Source organism: Podarcis tiliguerta, assembly GCF_965153285.1.
Source record: "Podarcis tiliguerta genome assembly, chromosome: 5".
NCBI classification, from domain to species: Eukaryota; Metazoa; Chordata; class Lepidosauria; order Squamata; family Lacertidae; genus Podarcis; species Podarcis tiliguerta.
In genome coordinates this window covers 37035559-37055424 of record NC_139538.1, presented here as the reverse complement: position 1 = coordinate 37055424, position 19866 = coordinate 37035559, and the positions used below count along the sequence as shown (strand labels likewise).

The 19866-nt window shown below is 44.4% G+C and overlaps 1 long non-coding RNA gene across 2 annotated transcripts; it reads left to right on the top strand.

Annotated features, from left to right (window-relative positions):
* Nucleotides 1-395: 395 nt before the first annotated feature.
* On the top strand, nt 396-19499 carry LOC310678896. Of its 2 annotated transcripts, XR_014512009.1 has the most exons (6): nt 396-1784; nt 2156-2229; nt 3552-3719; nt 15744-15911; nt 17384-17462; nt 19026-19499. It is a non-coding gene; the product is annotated as an uncharacterized lncRNA (long non-coding RNA). The 2 variants fall into 2 exon arrangements; XR_014512010.1 differs by lacking the exon at nt 396-1784 and having other exon boundaries at nt 1930-2229.
* Nucleotides 19500-19866: the final 367 nt, after the last annotated feature.

Genomic DNA, 19866 nt, shown 5'->3' with positions numbered 1-19866 from the left:
TAAAATTGGTAAGAGATTTTAGCTGGGTTGGGGTGGGAGGAATTGAGAAAGAGAGAGACACTTTGCTCTTTGTAAATAGTATTAAAGAATGCAAGGCCAACCCCTTTCTTCCCATCAGCGGAACATCCTAACATTAAAGTCAAGCAAGACCATTATAGAAAAGCTCATTCTTATCTTTCGCGTCTGCACATTTGGTCAAGATATGGAGTGCTTTAAAGGGCTTTTCTCCAGTGTTTGACTCTGGCAGGCTTACTCAGGTGAGAGGTTTCAGGAAAGGAAGCGGGATTATTCACCAGCAGGGGGGGGGATGGGGGGAGTTACAGATTCAGTCTGCTTGTAATTAATGGGTTGTTCTTATATGTGTATAAATATACTTTAAAAGCTGGGGGGGGGGGGAGTGGGGAGTAGGAAAGCTAGATGTTTTAAATTGGACAAAGACAAACAGGGTAAAACCCAGAAAAAAGCTAGCGATAATTAAGCGTACAATCCTGTGTACCCTTAAGTATGACTAAGTCCCATTCAACTCAGCTGGATTTACTTCCGAGTTAACCTGTATAGACTTGGGCTCTGTGTCTCAATGGAATTAAGGAAATTTACAGTGCAATCCTATATATGTCAGAAGTAAGCCCTATCAAAATCAGAGACGCTTACTCCCAGGTAAGCACTTATAGAATTGTGGCACAAAACTAAATACTCCCATCATTATTAATGCATATATGACTTCCTGCCAGGATAGGCTTCTAGGTGGTTTACAAAATATTTTTAAAAAACCCATTTGCACAGTTCCATTTTACTTGTAAATAAGTCCCACTGTTTGGATGTACACTCAGAACTAAGTTCCATTGTATCCACTGTGACTTACTCCCAGGTAAGTAGGCCCAGGATTGAATCTTTAGGTTTAATTAATTTTAAGTGATTGTGCCTAGCTTGTGTCTCCATATTTTTTTTTTACTTCCAGCAAGAGTGCCTATTTCAAAACTTATGTTTCCTTTTCAGTCTTTCCGAAATATACATCTAAATAACATACTTGTAAAATGCTCCAAATATTCTTAAAACCATGACATGAGCAACGTGACAGAGATTGTTCTTGTTGAAATTTATACCCAGAAAGAGATCAGGGTCTGAATGGGAGCTGCATGTTGTGGTTTGAGCCCATCCATGCACCTCCCCTGCGCACGATCATTTCATACAATAGTAAGGTTAGCAAAAGAAGAAACCCCAAAATGCTGGAAGTTAATGCATTTGGAATGCAAGCAGTAGTAGAAATCAGAAAGATCGGCACCAGCAAACTATAGTTCTTTTACTTAAATGGTATTATCAAAATGTGGGTTTTGTGCTTGACTTTGGCAGAGGGTTTCTAAAGCAAGCACATGAGCCACACAAAAGCCTTGCCCTTCCTAACCAGCCTCATTTCAATCAGTGAGAGTTTGCCCATCCATTGCCATGAGCTCCCAGAGGCACTCCAGAGACCCATTTGGGTTGGGAACTGAAACGCTGCTGCAGAGTGTTTAATTTTATTAATCTTTTAAAGCCCACCGCTTTTGAACAAATGCCCATTTAAAGCAGTTTTGCATAATTACACGTTTCAGTCGCATTTGAGTTGATTCTTAATTTTTATTATTATTATTATCTTGGGTTGCGTGGAAGTGCTCAATTTGCTGAAACTGAGTCCGGCCTCTCTCTGTCTTGAGTTCTCCCCCCCCCCCCCCCGAGACGCTTTTGGAATTCTCTGCCTTGCCACAAGAAGCTTTGGTCACGCAGAACTGTGCCAGCTCCCAGGACTGGTGAGTAAATCATTCTAGCATCTTTCAAATGCTTTCCCTCTGGCTGTTTCTCTGCTGCATTTGTCCCAGAATATCTAGAAGTTGCTCCAGTGCAGGGTATATGCTTCTTTATTTGATGTGTTTCCTTTCTTTATGATCACACAGGGCTGGCCCTGCAGTGTGGCAGGGTGAAGCAGGCTGTTTTGGGGGTGAAATTGAGGGGGCACAGCTGAAGCAGGAATCGATGACTGAACAGGGCAGCCAGATTTTCCAAAGTGTTTGTCCGAGCATGAGGTGTATGTGCGTGTGTGCGCCAGCCATTTGGTGACTTGGTGCAGGCAGCAAAATGCTTTGGACTGGTCATGTAATCACTTCACTTATTCCATTTGCAGAACCACACAAAACACTGCAAAGCCAGCTTCATCGGATTGGCTGTCCTGAATTTTGCTTGGGAATTCACCTGAAGGTATTGTAACAGAGCTGCTTGACACATCACAGATACAATCCTGCCCAAATTAAGCACTTTTATAATACACTGAGACCGTGTTCATACTGTACACTTAAAGCACCCCCAAAGAATCCCAGAAACTGTAGTTTACCTCTTAAAGGTAAAGGTAAAGGGACCCCTGACCATTAGGTCCAGTCGTGACTGACTCTGGGGTTGTGGCACTCATCTCGCTTTATTGGCCGAGGGAGCCAGCGTACAGCTTCCAGGTCATGTGGCCAGTATGACTAAGCCACTTCTGGCAAACCAGAGCAGCACACAGAAATGCCGTTTACCTTCCCACCGGAGCGGTACCTATTTATCTACTTGCACTTTGATGTGTTTTCGAACTGCTAGGTTGGCAGGAGCAGGGACCAAGCAACAGGAGCTCACCCTGTCGCGGGGATTTGAACTGCCGACCTTCTGATCGGCAAGTCCTAGGCTCTGTGGTGCCATCCGTATCCCCCTTGCAGAGCTACAATTCCCAGCACTCTTAACAAACTAAAGTTCCCAGGGTTCTTTGGGGGAATCCATGTGCTTTATATGTATTGAGTGTACATGGTGTTTGATGAGAGAGTTAAGCACCTGCTTAAATCTCTCTCCTTGAAATCAGAGGGACCTAAATTTGGCTAGATTGAGCCCTACACTTCAGATGTGCATGTGAAATGTTTGTTTCCTCCCGAGAAAGTTAAATGGGAACATGCAGAAATATGTATGTAGGCACACCAGTGAGACCACAGCTCAAAGCTTTGGCCACAGCTCAAAGCTTTATGCACATCCAGTGGCAACCACTGGGTAATGTGAGAAGGGCCCTGTCAGCTTATTGAGACCCGTACATGGATACTGTATACTTGAAGGATCCAAGTGAGGGCAGCACAAAACAAATGAATACTTAAATCAGAGTGTTTGTATCACACATGCACACATGCTTCACACATGAGATTCTTCCCATAAGTTGCAGCCTTAGACATCCAAGTAAATTCAACATTACAAATGCAGACTGTGGGTTGAAGATCCCAGTCACAATGTTTGTGGGTTCTTTCAATTCAGTATAAACTGGGTGTTCTTGAAGTCATCTACATATTGTTTGTCAGGTTACTGGTCCCTTACAGTTGCTTTATGCAAGTGACCTAGTTTATGGCAATTGATTCTTTTGGGTTTGACCACATTCCTTACTGGCTAGTTCAAGTTGCCTTCTCTGGTGAGCTGCTATGGGTCATAAGTGTCTGCTGGATGTAGGAATCACACATATGTTCATGCTTTCTTATTAACCTGTGCTGTTGTTCCCTTGCTTTCTGTCTCAGCTCTGCATCTCATCCCTTGTCAATTCCTGCTTGTCTTAGCTGCGTGGGAACTAACCTCTGGGACCCTCCTTTCTGGAGAACCTTCTTACGTCTCCTTGTCTTGTCCTGATGCCTCTAAAGCTTCAACCCAGGGAACCCATCTTGAACTCTGGAATTTTACTAGGAAAGGTAAGCACTAGAAATCATTAATTTAGTAAGTTGTTATGGACTGTTCCCATTATGGCCATTGACACCTTGTCTCGTCTTGTATATCACTCCAGAATCTGAAAATGATCCTGATTTTTAGTCTTCTTCCTTGAAAAGTCTTGATATGCCTTGCTGGCTTAGAGCAAGGAAATGATACTTGCAAGATAAGAAAACCTTAAAGTCTCATGCCTTCGTTCTCACTATTGTGAGGGGAAACATTGTGCAGTAGAAGATCACTGCCTAAGCAGGGGAGCAGAAGTGATGGTTTGCAGGCCAAATTTGGCCCCTGGTGCATTTCCTACTAGCTCTCATTTGAAACCACTGCTCAGCTGTTTCCTGAACAGCTGGAGGAGGGAAATTGTGTGGAATGGAGAAAAACTTCCCCTCCTCATGCTCTCTCTCTCTTTCTCCCTCCCGCCCCTGACTCTTCCATCCTCTTTAGATTAAAGAGTGCTTTGGGTGACTTCCTGTTACTTTTCACTCTCCAGATCATCCTGCCCTGCCCTGCCCTTTTAGCACTCATGAGTAAAACTAGGCCAACCTGCTGCTCTTTTGGGGCCTAACTTTATCATTTGGTGACTGGGGTTTCTTGGGGTCCTCCCAAAAGGTTATATGATGTGGACCTGTGCACACCCTTCTTGCTATTAAAGGTCACTTTAGGACAGTCCATCATTACCTCTTCTCTTCAGTGTTATACTGAACACCCTGGCAAGGCATTTGGCTTGGCCAGAATTTTGATCTGTTCAAGGACAAACAATGAAACTATTGAACCAAAGCATTATTTATTCAGGAATGTATAATATAGCATCACGCATGCCCAAATAAACGTGTCCCTGCAGTCTGACTGGTACCCCGATACCTCCTATGATTAATGAGGAATTAGTTCACAGGGGCATAGAAGATATTAGAGAGCAAAGAACTATTCCTAATCTGGCAGAGATTGTCTGCGACATGCCCATCAAATGGTCAGTGAACAAAAATGAATGACAATGACAACCGCTATTCTCTCCTGAGCCAACCCAGCAAGGGAAGATTGACCTTTGGAGAGCAAATGACATATCACAACCCTTTGTATTTGTTCAGAATTTATACTGTACCCTTTGCTGTGATCACTCCCACCACTTCTGAAATTCTCATGAACGGTGGACATTTGGGAAAGGCATGAAGTCTGAGGCCGCCCCACCAGTAGAGGTTTCATCCAGAAAATCAAAACAGTATTGGCATCCTTATTGATTCAAGTACTTCTTAAGGGAAATCTTAGATGTATGCATTTCACAAACAAGGGATAGAACAGGTTGAAATGGTTTCAAAAAATACGTAGGAGGCAAAGGAAGGCAGCACTTTGTGATCATAAGAAGGTTTTACTGTCAAGATGCTTGCTTGTTTTTAATATCAGGAATGAATGTTTTATTTTGCAAAATGTAAGAGCTAGTGACTGTTTGTCATGGAGCCAGGGAGGGGGGAGTAACTTGCTTCCTAAATGCTACAGCATCCCAGTTGTCAGTTGCCAGGTTGATTTTTTTTGTTTTGTTTCTTTTCTTTTTAATCTGGTTTCCTTGATAATGCCGTTTTGCTGTATTTTGTTATGGTTTTGACTGTAAGCCACGTTGAAAGGACCTTGCATAAAAATATTTTAAATAAAGGAGGTACTAGTGGCAATGGAGAACCTGGATTTTTGCACCCTGGTTATAGCAGCAGTAGCAGTTGTTATTAGCCCACGAAGTAAATTTGCACATGTGTGTGGATGAGAAAAGGAAGGAAAACAGAGGACAGAGCTCCCGACCTCTGAGTTCCTCATCCAATGAGCTAGGGGACCCTGCAGAGGCCGGTCCTGCTTCTGAGAGCTCTCAGGATCTGGCGCCAGGATACAGTTCCTTTACCTGATCCATGGAGTATAGTGTCAAGGCCTCCTCAGTGTTCCCTCATCTTCCATGAGAAGTTCAGGACTGGAGGGTTTGGTGCGAGCTCCTCTCTCTTCTCTCCAGTCCCAAGGCCATTGCAGGGGTTTGTCTTGGGACAGCGGAGGGCAAACAACATTCAGCACCTGAGTCCAAGGCACCTCTCCATGACAATGTTGGTGAGCTTTTGAGCTTTCAGAATCCATCCTATGGTGCTTGACAGGCCTCTTGCTTCCCTTCAGCCATATCTTCTTTGACTTCTGGTGACTGAGGATGGTGCCTGATTGCTGCTCTCTGTTGACAGGGATTTTGAAACGATAGCTCATGAGTACAAGCCTGGTTCCACAGCAACAGGTGTGTGGGGGGCAGCGGGGGTCAATCTGTTCCTTGCTTTTATTCATCAGGGGAGTCTACTATGAATAGACAGCCTCACCATGCCAATGTTTTCTCATTCCTCATTTTTGCATCCTCGGAGAGTGGTGGTGGAGGGAACACGAGATGTGCTAAGTCAACATTTTATCGAACAGGGGGATCCTCTGTGGTGTGTGGTGTAGTGGTTAAGAGCGGTAGTCTCGTAATCTGGGGAACCAGGTTCGCTTCCCCGCTCCTCCACATGCAGCTGCTGGGTGACTTTGGGCCAGTCACACTTCTTTGAAGTCTCTCAGCCCCACTCACCTCACAGAGTGTTTGTTGTGGGGGAGGAAGGGAAAGGAGAATGTTAGCCGCTTTCAGACTCCTTAAAGGGAGTGAAAGGTGGGATATCAAATCCAAACTCCTCCTCCTCTTCTTCTTCTTCTTCTTCTCTACAGATTTCAACTCCCCTCATCCTGCAGCATTTGCTGCTGCTTCACTTTGCCTAATAGTTAGGACTAGCCCTGTGTACTTGTGCTATCGGGTACATGCAATCTTCCCTTGGGTGCAGTTCTCTGCATGTAGGATGGCCATTGATGGGGAACATGCGTTGGTGATGAAGGGCTCCCACAAATGGGCAAGGGAGGGGAGTATGTGAGAGGGAACTGGATTATTCTTCCGAGTGACCAATCATTTGGACGAAAGCTTCATTTACAGTGAAATCATGATATGTATCTAGTCAGAAGTAAACCCCTTTGCATCCAGTCAGACTTATTTCTTTAAGACACTTACGGTATATGGGTTACAGCAGAATTATGGAATTAATTGTTAAAATAATATTGAAGTTTTGATGGCAGGTTTTTTCTGCAGCTTTAACTAAAAAACTTTAAAAATGAGATTTCAAGTATTGTAATGAACGCAATGTTAGCGTAGAAGAACAACTTCAGAAGAATACATGATTTATGTTACTGTGTCTGTCTTTGCACCTGCCTATCCCCGAAGCTATTCAAGTTTTTCTTATTCAGATTTGGTTTCCAAAATAATCCATACTGGTAATAACCTCACCACAATTAAATCCAACAGCCTCTGGCCAAGCTAATCTGATCGTCAGTAGTAACATCTAAATTAGCCAAAAATAATTACAGAAACAAGATTCAAAATCAGGGAGAGAAATGGAAGCATTAATTGGGCACATGCGAGGAGGCAAATGTTTCTGAGCAAACGTCCTGTAGAATGGGAACATTTTAGTGGTGCATTTTCTGGGCTGGCTTCTTGAACAAACCTGTTTCCAATGGTATAGATTTTGCTCTGTTTGATAAATGGCCTTTTGCTCAGCTGAATTTGCATGGTCACATTGGCAAAGTGAGCAGTAGGGGCCTTTGTGTGGAATGTCAGATAGTTTTTGTTCTCTAGATGTGCTCAGCGACAGCCAACGTATACTTGATCTCATTTTTGTGGGTTGCCTAGACAGGGAAACATGACGAATTGTAGGCTATATTTTTCCTCTTTTTGTCAGGGCGCTGAAATGGCAAGGCAGCTCTCCCTGTAGACCCGTGAGTAGTTGCTAGAGGAGGTATAATAATGATCTCCTTCTTAACTAAGGCTTTGATTATTCCAGAACTGGAATCACCAACCTTTTTGGGCTCTTGGACCCATTTGCAAACCAGAGAAACTGTTGTTGACAGGCATCCTCAACAACCAATCATTTCCCCAAACCTATTTGATTGGCTACAAGGCGAAGGAAGGGGGAGAGGACCCTGTGAGCACCAGGGAAGGTCTCTTGGGGGAACATCTGTACTCAAGGGCTCAATGTTGGTGATGCCTGCTCTAGAACATGGAGAGGGACTTTTCTTACCTGTAGCCCAATCAATATAACTGGAGATGATGTCTGCCCTTCTACTTGTATTGATTGATGGAGATAGGGAACAATGGAGTGGTGTTTTTTGGCAGAGCCTGTTGGTGTATTCTTCCTTTGAGGATGTCAAAGCATGCATTTGCAGGGAAAGAGCCAAAGCTTAGTGGTATAATATGTGCCTTGCAATTAGGAAGCTCCAGGTTCACTCCCTAGTATTTTGAGATTGGATCTCAGGTAGCAGGACTGAGTTACTGAGACCCAGTTACTGAGTTACTGAGACCCAGACAGCTACTGCACTCAGATTAGATTGCACTGCGCTCAATGAACCAATGGTTTGACTCAGTCTAAGGCAGCTTAATTTTATTTATACCCCTCCTTTCTTTCAACATGGGACCTGTCTGACCTGAGACAGTGTACAGGGGGTTCCTGGGTGGCTGCCCATACAGGCACTGAGCGGTTCAGTGGTAGCCTCATGTACCTTCAGACCAAACACTAGGACAATATGTTTTCTGCTTTCCTCTTCTGTAGTTTCTGTTCATTTAATGCATCTCTCAATGTTTAAGTCAGATTGTAAAAGAGAGACGGGTGAGGAGAAGGCCAGGGAGGGTAAAAGTGAGCAAATCATTTTGAAGTTCCATGATTGTTAAAATTGTCACCGGGACTTGGTGGTTATCAGAACTGGCCCAAACTGGAGCAGCAGTCCTCCAAGTTATTCTGGCAACTAAGGCAGAGAATCCCAAAGGGGAATTTTGAATGAAACTTATGGCATAGCACAGTGTGTGTGTGCCTTTTCCAGTGAGTAGGTATGCTGTCAAGTATCAAAAGAAGATTATTACCTTGGACTTCATATGTATTAGAGAGACTTCGTTTGTTGATAGCAATCAATACAATGTCAGGGATGTCTGGCTCTGAGGTTCACTAGAAAAGAGGAAGGAAAAAGGAGTGATATTTGTGGTACTATTCCAAATCACTGAGATGTTAATGGTTTTATTGCCCTCTTGGGAATAAATCTACACAGATAATAGCTAACATTGCTAACAAATTTCTGCCCTTTCAATGACACACAGAACCATCACTGTGTGGCAAATGCCTTGCTAAGCCCAAGTTTATGTAACTGAAGTGCTAATGCACTTTTTCCCTGTTTCCCCAACCTCTTCTTCTGTTCCCTCACTTGTGTTGAATTTTAGACTGTAAATAAAAATGAACTGGCATTTTTTTTTTTAAGAGTGTAAACTCCTCAGGGCAGTGATGTGTCTTTTTGTAAGACACACCTGTAAAGTGTGCACCCGTTAATGGCTTTCTGCTGCTGCTATTGTGATGGCGGATCCAAAGTTCCCATGTGTGGAACTCTGCTCTGGGAGGCAGAAGCAATATTTGATGCTTCTGCCTTCTTCCTGCAGCCCCTGGACCTCCCTCAAAATCTCCTCTGGAGAACTGGAGGATTCTCCAAAAACCGTGTGGGAGGAGTTGTGGCGGTGGTTGCGCAGTAGGGAAGCAAATCAAATGAAAATGGCTACCTTCTCCTTCCACCAGTGGCAGCCCTCACTAGATCCCAGTCCCTTCCATGAATGGAAGAAAGGACATTTGCAGAAGGACAGTTCTGGATCCAGCCCATCGCCCCCACTATGAGCAGCAGCAATACTAGCATAGGAAGAAATGATCACCATCTTAACCACCCCTTCACATGATTTCCCCTCTCTTAAAAAGCGAAACAAAAAACAACAACAGTCACACACCAGCCTTAATATATAGAAGTCCCCACATTTATGATTCAATATCCTTGCAGCAGTTTTGTGAAGCAATCCCTGAACTTGATGGTTCCCAGATTGGCACAGTGGCTCCCCACACAGGAGCCTTCATCGGCTTGGTCTTTCCACAACTGTTCTGCCCCCCAACCTGAGGTGCACAAGAAGAATCAGAAAGCAAACAAATGCCATCTTTACAGAGAGTGAGATTCCCCCCCTCCCCAAGTTGACCGGTCTCTCTCAATTCCTCACTTGGAATTTGCTGCCAAGGAGTGTGGTGGAGTCTCCTTCTTTGGAGGTCTTTAAGCAGAGGCTTGACAACCATATGTCAGGAGTGCTCTGATGGTGTTTCCTGCTTGGCAGGGGGTTGGACTCGATGACCCTTGTGGTCTCTTCCAACTCTATGATTCTATGATTCTATGATTCTATGATTCCATTAACTAGCAACACTTTAAGGCAATTATATTACATCAAAGGATGATTTTATTATGGAAAGTAATTACAAGGAACAAGAAGGAGGAAAAGAAAGCAAGAGGCTTGAGTTGGCCAGCCTCCTCAGCAGTTTATAGCACCCACTCTGTACTTCCATTCCAGGCGAAATGGTCATCTGTTCCCTACAAATCTTTGGACTGATTCCATCTGGGACTTCACCATTGATTTAGGACATTTCCACTGCCAAGAACAGAAAAGCCTGCTGGATCAGGCCAATGGCCCATCTAGTCCAGCATCTCAACAAACAGGTTGAGAGCCAGTGTGGTGTAGTGGTTAAGAGCGGTAGACTCGTAATCTGGTGAACCGGGTTCGCGTCTTTGCTCCTCCACATGCAGTGACCTTGGGCTAGTCACACTTCTCTGAAGTCTCTCAGCCCCACTCACCTCACAGAGTGTTTGTTGCGGGGGAGGAAGGGAAAGGAGATTGTGAGCTGCTTTGAGACTCCTTTGGGTAGGGATAAAGCGGGATATCAGATCCAAACTCTTCTTCTTCATCATCATCCTGTTCTCACAGTGGCCCACCAGATGCCTGTGGAAACCCTACAAGCAGGCTTTGAGCATAAGAGGACTCTCCTCCTGTGGTTTCCAGCAACTGGTATTCAGAAACAATGCTGTCTGCAGCTGTGAAGGCACAGCATTGCTGTCATGGTCTATAATCATCTATCAGCTCTCTCCTCCACAAACTTCTCTTTTATTATTATTTATTAAATTTGTATAAGCCTCTTTAAAAAAGCAGTTTTGCTGTGGGATTCTGTCACATACTGGCAAATTCAAGATACACAATTAGACTTGATCTGGTGGTCTTATCCAAGAAACCTCCTTCCCCCCACATATTATACTTTTTGCAAAAGGGAAAGGGATGAGCAAATGGTGCTGTGAAGTGTGGGATGAGACTGGCTCGACACAAAATTGTCTAACCTCCTCACAAACTAATCAGGAGGAATACTCACTAAACTGCCAATGTCATCTAATAATGTCCTTTCAGGATGAACGCTCAACAAAAAGGTTGTCAGGAAGCACACTTTAGTTTGTCCAATTTACCTTTTCTGAGGGGAACAAAAGGCAATGTAACTCTCTTTTCTCACTCTGAATACCAAATGGGAACTGAGATTTCTTGGAGCGGGACAGATTAGGAGAGATACAGTTTAATTGCAGAGCTGGGGATAATTTCCTGGTTTGTTAATACTTTTGCAGGGAGTTTAGGAGCCGGGACACTTTGGGAACCTCTCATTATGATACCACTGCAGGGCCTGGATGTTCTCCCTTTACAGAACTATGAATGTGGATGAATTAAAGTTGAAGCCCACCAAATAAATAGAATGCCCAAATGGGATTTCACCCAATGTTGGTCACAGCTCTGTCTCAGAGATGGGGAACCTTTGGCTCTCCAGATGTGTGTGGACTACGTCTCCCAGCATCCCTGACCATTGGCCACGTTATGGGAGTTGAGAGCTCATGCCCTGCCTGCTGGCTTCTCATAGGTATCTGGTTGGCCCACTTTGGACCGCATGCTGAGCTAGATAGGCCTTTGGTCTGATGCAGAAGTGCTCTTCTTAAAGCAGGAGGAGGAGACTGGAGTGCGCTGCCCCCTAGATGAGGTATTTCACAGAGATAGAAAGACAACTGGCTGAGAGGGGTGGTTATTGGGTTGTTGTTTTTATTTTGATTATGTATTTTGTGGTTTTATTTATTGATTTTATTCTGTGAACTGCCCTGAGACCTCTGGGTATAGGGCGGTATATAAATTCATAAACAAACAAACAAACAAACTTTGGGAGTCAAAACTGCATTAACGTAAAATGGAATACGACAAGTCCTTGGGGAAGTTTGAAAAGCAGGCTCATCAGTCTGAGAGACCCTAACCTAGACAAATGGCTGTGACAATTGCGTCCCATTTCTCTCTCTTTTTAACTTCCTCAGTGATCAGATGCAGATTCTGAGAGAGCAGTGAGGACAACCATGGCCTCAAGCTGAGGACATTTCTAATTTTGCTGACCTTCATTTTTTGCTACATGATCTATCTTCAGGATGGCTTTTTGTCCCTTGTGTGAACATATGTGGACTTCTTCAGTGATAACAATTCAGCCTGTTTCTTCTGTTATAAAGGATCAGGGTGGGAGATGGTAATAATGCTCTTTTTCTTGCCAAGTGGGTGGAATGTATCCTCTCTCCCTCTTCCACAGTTTGGAAATAATTGCAAGCGTATTCTTTCATTGAATTGGATGTAGCAGATATTCTCCCCCAGTCATTTTATTTGAGGGCAAACAAAGAATTGTACAGGCTGTCTTGCTCCTATCACTGCTGGGGAATGCTCCAGTCACACAACCTCAGTGCACAAGTGGAGCATGCTGCAGCACAGAAAATACTGGGCCAGCCCATGCTCATGAGAAGGTCTAAGTGGCCAGTGCATCTGGCTGTGAGGTGGGTTAGGCTGAGAGGCAGCGACTGGCTCAAGGTCACCCAGTGAGCTTCATGGCCAAGGGGGATTTGAACCCTGGTCTCCCAGGTCCTATTCTGACACTTACCACTACACAACCCTGTTGCCAATAGGCTTCACAGCTGCAGATCATAATGGGCACAATATTTGGTCCATACTCCAAATGCCTGGTGGCAAATGATTGGCATAGCTAGGCGATGGTTCTATAGTTTTATCTCCTTTTCTTCAGTTGCTTCATGTTACTGGCAGCTGTCCCAGCCTCACATTTCTTCTTTCCACATCATTCCATTACATATCCGAAAGATGCAAGTGCTAACTTGATGATAGAAGGAATCATCTCCCTTTCCAGAATAAGAACTTGATAGGATGCAGTTTGGGAAGAGTGTTTGTGTGTGTGAGAGAGAGGGAGGGAGGAAGGGGGGCTCACAAGAGCCTCAGACAGCAGGGCCAATGGTCATAGATGATGGGAATTGGAATCTAACAACTTCTGAAGAGCTACAATGTGTTTTGATTTCCAATACTGCTGAATGCCACCTGATTGCTTTGTAGATCATTTATAATCAGGACTTTTCCTCCAGCCAGAACTGACTGGAACTCAGTTCTGACCCCTCTCAGGTGGGCCCCATTGCCATTATAAGAGAACAAGGGAGGCGTTCATGGTGATTTCCGGCACCTCTTTTTCTAGAAAAATGGCACTGTTTATAATACTTCATCTAAGGCTTATAGTACACTTATTTTTCAAGTGTGTTTAATTAAAACGAGGAAGGCTTTCAAACTAACTGCGCTTAGCATTGGGACATCAGAGCATGTTAACTGTAGATTAATAAACTGACCCCAGATAACATAACCCTGCTTCATCCACTCTCTTAACCCCAGAGCTTAAGCAGTCTTTTCATCTCTGTGTCATCAAAATTTATACAAAGCAGGAATCAAAGGCAAATCCTCAGGAAGCTGGAACTTTCTCTGGAAACTGCTGGAAAATGTTTTCAGTCTTAAATGGAGGGAAGTTAAAGAGATGTTCATAGACAAGAATACTAGCAGCGCTGTGCTGAAATCTGTCCTCTCTTTTCTCAGTTTTTAAAATTCCACTGCAAAAAAACAACTTCCATTTCCCTGCCTCTTTCACAGGGCACTTTAGAATTCCTTTAGGATTTTGGTGAGTGTTGGGTTGGGCCTATTTTATTCTTGTGAAGTGGCTGTGGGGTGTGTGTCTGTTTTGCTCCCCACACCCACACCCCATGGATTGATCATATTTGGGCTTTACTGAACATACAACATTTCATGGCATCTATACAGTTCAGTTGAAAAGATCGGTTGATTGGCAGGTAGGGCTGAATGGAGACTTAATTCAGTAGGATTCCTCCCTCTATTAAGGTGTTGACACCATCTTGTTGGCCAGAGCTATGTTCACAGGGCAGGTTCACATGGGAGTTTTTCTATTCATGGAACATTTTTCTGAGCCCTCTGCAGCCTCCCTGGCTGCCAGGGCTTCCTAACCTGAATAAGCCCCATGAGAGAAGCTACTTAATGATGTCTTCCCCCAAGCTTTGTTTGAAGCCTGGGAGGCCTTCCCCAAGCACCAGAGATCAGTGCAGTCACTGATTTTATTTTTAATGGAAGTCCAGACCACTTGAGCATACAAACCACTGATCTTTGGGTCTTACAAAGCCCCTTGCTAAGAGCTGTTCATTGAGTATATGTTGTTACACCCGCTATGTATTCCCAATGGACCAAATTATATGTGTAAGCAGCCTTCAAACAATATATATATAAAAGTGCAGCAGGGTTAAACTTTTTTTGTGAGGGATGTGGTGGAATACAATGACAATAAAGCAGTAATATCAATCAAAAAGGGGATCTTGAAAATCAGCCCATGATTTAGTCCCCCTTTGTCCTGTACTTTTGGGGGAAACAGTTTTATGCACCCCAGTTTGTAGGATACTTCAACCATACACATGCAGTCAGTAATATTATCTGCCTTTTTGCTTCCATACACCTCATGAGCTAAAGACATCCTGTAGTAACATCTCATTAACAGATGCCTTATTAATATTGATGGTTTCTGCAGTTTAACTTTCTGTGGCAAGGTGGACCCCCCACAGCTTTTCCTTTTCCTCTAAAAATAAAACCAAGTGTGCTGAATCTAGCTATGACTGCCTTAGTTGTTGGGTAATGCTCTCATTTAATGGCTTTATTTAGATCCATTTTCTGTATGCAAATCCTTAGGATTTGGCTTTGCAGCAGCCAGTTTAAAGCAGTGTTCATCCAGCCAGCTGCATTTGTTCAAGAACTCTGCATGTCCTGCTTTTTCATCACCTCTCTTACAGGCCTGTGTGTGATGCAGACATTTTGAAGGCCCTCTGTTGTTGTTTTTTGCATTAGCATGCTGGATTCTTACTTCATTAGCGATACAAGCAGCATGTTCATAGCCCACCACACACAGTGCGTGTCATCCAGCAATGAATGTCTGATATTCTCTGAAATCATAGTTGATGGCTGGAGTACAAGCCCTGAATTTGGGAAGCTGACATTTTAATGTTGCGGTCTTAAAACTTACCAACAAAGCCTTCAGGTTTTCCTTAAGATCTGTATTTCAAAAACAAAACTGGAACATTCTAAAATTTCAAAGTTGAATCCTGATTCTCTCCCCTAAATTTGAACTTGTGCAACATTTCAGCTTGTTGACCACACCGCCAGGTCCCAGTGTCATCATGGATAAACAAATCAATGCCCATCATTGCCCTGTTCATCTGAAGGGAGTCTTGTGTCCAGTTTCTTTAAATGAATCTGCAGGTGAGTGGGCTTGGAAAAGTAGGGACCAAGTATAGAAGTGTCTATTTTTGAAAGCGATATTCTTCAAATTTACTGACAAATGTCTAACCATCTAAGAAAATACAGCCATCGAGGAACGAATTGGGTGATGGAGGATTTTCAACTGCTTTTCAGTTTCTTCTAAGTAAGAACTGTTTGACAGTGGAACAGTCTCCCTAGGGAGGTTGTGGACTTTCCTTCCTTGGAGGTTTTTAAGCAGAGTTTGGGTGGCCATCTGTCAGGGATGCTTCAGCTGAGATCCCTGTATTGCAGTGGCTCAGAGCAGAAGATCCCTGGGGTTCCTCCAAATCTACAATTCTATGATTCTTCAAGTTTAGAAATGCACATTCCTTTTTTCCTGTACATTTTCCAGTATTTTCTGCTTTTGTTTTTTCCCCCTTTCTGTTTTTGTCTTCAGCTTAAAATAAATGTACCTAGAAAGAGTTCATTCTGCAGAAGAACTGGCTGCTCTCCAAGAGAGGTGGAGCAGCTCTACTCAGTAACCTGCTCAACTCAAGCAGCTTTGTTAGCAGTCTGCCTATGCTGTAGTTGACTCTCGGTGTAGGATTATCGGATGAAAGGAAAGGTGAGCGGAATCAGTCCCCTCGTTCATCCAGCTCAATACCATCAATACCAGAAGTTGCCAGCCTGTGGCCCTCCAGGCATTGTTGGAATACAACCCCCTCTAGCCCCAGGTAGTATGACCAATGGTCAGCAACATGTGGAGGGTCAGAGGCTAGCAACCCCAGTTAGCAGTGGCTCTCTGGAGAGTTTCAGACAGAAGCTTCATTCCCAGTACTACCTGCAATGGCTGGGGAGTGAAATGGGAGAGAGGGAAATGCTCTCCTGCTGAGCTAAAGCCCTTTCCCATCTCTCTGGGCGTCTGCATGCCTGCTTCTATTTACCTGGGTGAGCAGGGCCAGTGGGAAAGAGTCTGGTTTATGTCAGGAGTGGGAGTCAGGAGCAGGCTGGCAATAAATCACACAGAGTCAGTGAAGTTAACCTCTTTAAAGAAGGAAACATGGTCAGCTCAGGAGGCTAAGCCTAGAGAGCACAGCAATTTGTCCTGGTAGATCTTGCCCCAATCAGGAAGTTGTGGAGACTGAAGATCTCTGCCTTCCCAACAGTTGCTTAAGTCTCCTCCTCTCCCAGGTTCTTCCCAAGTAATCAGAGACTCTGCCGCTGTGCCTGTCCCTGCTCCTATCTCTTCATACCTCTTCTGGTTCTGGGAGACCAGGGGAGAGGGGAGCTGGTCACAGCAGGAGGGGGAGAACCCTCTGGCTTCTTCATCAGCCTGACTCATCTCTGCCTCTTGGTCCCCCTTTGCAGCCTCCGCTTCTGCCTCTGATTCTGGACTGCCGTCTAGCACATAGTCTTCCTGCTCACTATACCCTGCTGCGTCGTCAGCTTCCGACACCTCCTCCTTCCAGTCTGCCCCCTCTTCTCCCCCAACCAGTCATCCCACCACCAACCCCCTAACTCGGAGCCTTCTTCCCTGGGGATTCCCTTGGGGGGGGGGTGGTGTTTCCCAGCTGGCACCTCCCACTGCTCCTTGGCATCCGGCCAGTCAATGACAGTTGAGCATGTCTCCCTGTAACCATTATGACAGCAGAAGGGTGATTCTGCATGTATCAAATCCATCATTATACACCAAGGTCTCTATTCCCTACTCCGCTTGTCACCTGATGTAGTCCCTGTGGATATGCTAGAGCTCCCATTTGAACTCCAGAGTCCCATTGAGACTCTGGCAACAGTGTTTATGTGCTATTCTAATTCTGGTTTGAGCAGCCTAAGTGCTTTTTAATGCATAGCATTACAGCGAGTGTGCCTTATTCTTTCCCTTGTTGAATGGGTGTCTGGAGGAATGTAATTCCAGTCTCTTGCTTCTGCACATCATTATTTACAAGGCACAGGAACATGACCACACCAAGCATGGAGAGAGCCACTATCAAGCTGTAATTTGGCAACTGGCACATGTGTGAGTGCAAGCAGCAGATCCATCCTCTTCAGGCTGGATGTATGCATGAGATGGGCTAATACTTTTCTTTATTTCTGTAGAGCAGCAGTGGGGAGCCTGTTTCAGCCCAAGGATTACATTGCCTTCTGAAAAACGTATTTCAGGCATCCGTCCAAATTCGTACGTATATCCGAATTGTGCAGTGCAATGTTCTCCATGCAAACAACATGTACAAAGTTGCGTATTTTTTGGGAAAATAAGCATAGAAATCGATGTATTATTGATGTATGATATGGTTGTATGAAATTAACATGAAATGCATAGCATTGGGAGAAATTGCTTGTAAATACCTTCACACCAGTCAAAACACAGTAATAAACTGTGTTTATTAGGAGAAATTCACATTAGAATGCTGAATAATTTTCATGACAATAAAAATAATAATCCATAAATTGCTGCAGAAATGTGGAGAACTGAATTTAAGGCTGGAAGAAATGAGAAACTGAGAGAACCAAAACTGCCAGGTGTTTCTAACCCTTGTCCGACTGCTGTTCCAAAAGGTGTAGATGCTGCAAGTCCCACCCACCCTGTCAAGCTGTTTCTCCCACATCTTCCCTTGCTTCCACCCATCACGAGCTCCTCCTATCTGCTGCATCTCAGCCGCTTCCATGGAAGGCCCTCTTATTAGCCATGGTAGCTAAATGGAAATTCAGAGGTGGGCTACCTATGAATAAGACTTGATTGTGAGGACAAACTAGAATGGAAGACCATTCTTACCAGTGGGCAATGTCTGGCTGCTGTTGCAAAGGCAAGGCTGGTCATGGTTTGACCAGCACAACCTTAGGTCCTGATGCAGCTTTCACCAACATGGCGCCCTCCAGATGAAGGGGCAGGGCACCCAATGTGCTGCCCTCCTGTTGTTGCTGATCCAACTCCCATCAGTCCCAGCCAGCACAGCCCAATGGTCAGGGAGGATGGGAGTCATAGAACCATAGAATGAGCTCCAGGGGCCATCTAGTCCAACCCCCTGCAATGCAGGAATCTCAGCTAAAGCATCCATGACAGGTGGCCATCCAACCTCTGCTTAAAAACCTCCAAGGAAGGAGAGACGACCACCCCTTGTGGGAGTTGAACAGCTCTTCGAAAGATTTTCCTGATGTTCAGTCAGAATCTCCTTTCTTGTAACTTGAAGCCATTGGTTCAAGTCCTACCCTCCAGAGCAGGAGAAAACAAGCTTGTTCCCTCTTCCATGTGACAGCCCCTTAGATATTTAAAGATGGCTATCACATCTCCTCTTAGTCTCCTCTTTTCCAGGCTAAACATACTCAGCTCCTTGCAGTAGCCAGAGGTGGATACAACCAGTTTGGTTGTACTGGGCGTGGAGCTTTGGGGATGCCACAACTATGATGTAGAATGGAAGACAAGAGGCAGGGTGGGCATCAGATTCTGGCACCCCACAGGGATGCCACTGAAATTTGAGCTACTGCAGTAGGTATCACTTGCAGGCTGCGCTTGCTGCAATTCTGCACAATTATTGAAAATGTAGGGACTTCTGTATCTGGCTATCCTAATTGGAGGCACTTTCCCTGGTGTGGATGAATGAATGGTGGACAGGATTGCATGCTACCAACTGGGGATTGCTCCACATGGCAAGGTGCTCATGTGAAATGTGCGGCTGCACCAGGACAACAGGCTAGTTCCTTTGCCCATTATGCCTCAGTAACACCATGTTTCTTGTTGCAGGAACACCCTCCCTCGCTGCTTGACTTGGGGGTGGTGGGATGCTCTATTGCTCCTAACCCCTACTCCGCTGGAGGAGACACAACAGTATTATGGTGCCATCTCGTGGCCATAGCAAGTAGGGGCATTTAACAGCAATGCCGCTTGAGAGAGTCACATTAAAACTGTCTTCCATAACATTGGACATGTCCCCCTGAAACATGCGGCAGCTGCATCACAAAGGACACATTTCTGACTGATGAAGAGAAACCAAATCTGACAAAAGAGCGACAAAATCTGCTGGGGAACAATTGATGAAATGTTCATGACAATGAAACAAGTTTAATGTTTTTTCAAAGGTGATGTCAATAGCCTGGCGACCTTGTCATTTGCCTGATTAATTGATGTCCTGTTGCTTTAATATTTGTATGCACAGATTTTGAAATGAAAAGATGGATGCATATTCCAATAGAGAGGTGGGATGTTTGCACTTTAGAAGCCTCTACCTCATTACTGCCTTCTGTTGTTGTTGTTTTTTCATGCCATGGGGTTGCTGAAGGGGGATTACACTACATTAAATCACATGGCGCTTTACATTTTCAATCATCTATTTGCCCAGAAGCAAATAAAACAAATACAGTATAGTGCAGGACATCAGTTTCAGAACTCTGGGCTGGTTCATGAAATATAGCTCTCCAGCGCCACACCATGCTTGGGACAGCTTTTCTCTGCCCTTATCTCTGAGAATTCCTACTATTGTGGGGATAGTCAGTCTCGTGCGGATTTGGGATTATAGAGGCAAGGCAAATTTTAGCTTTGAGATTTTTTTTTTTTAAGTTTTGGATTGAAAAAATGGCTGCAGCTT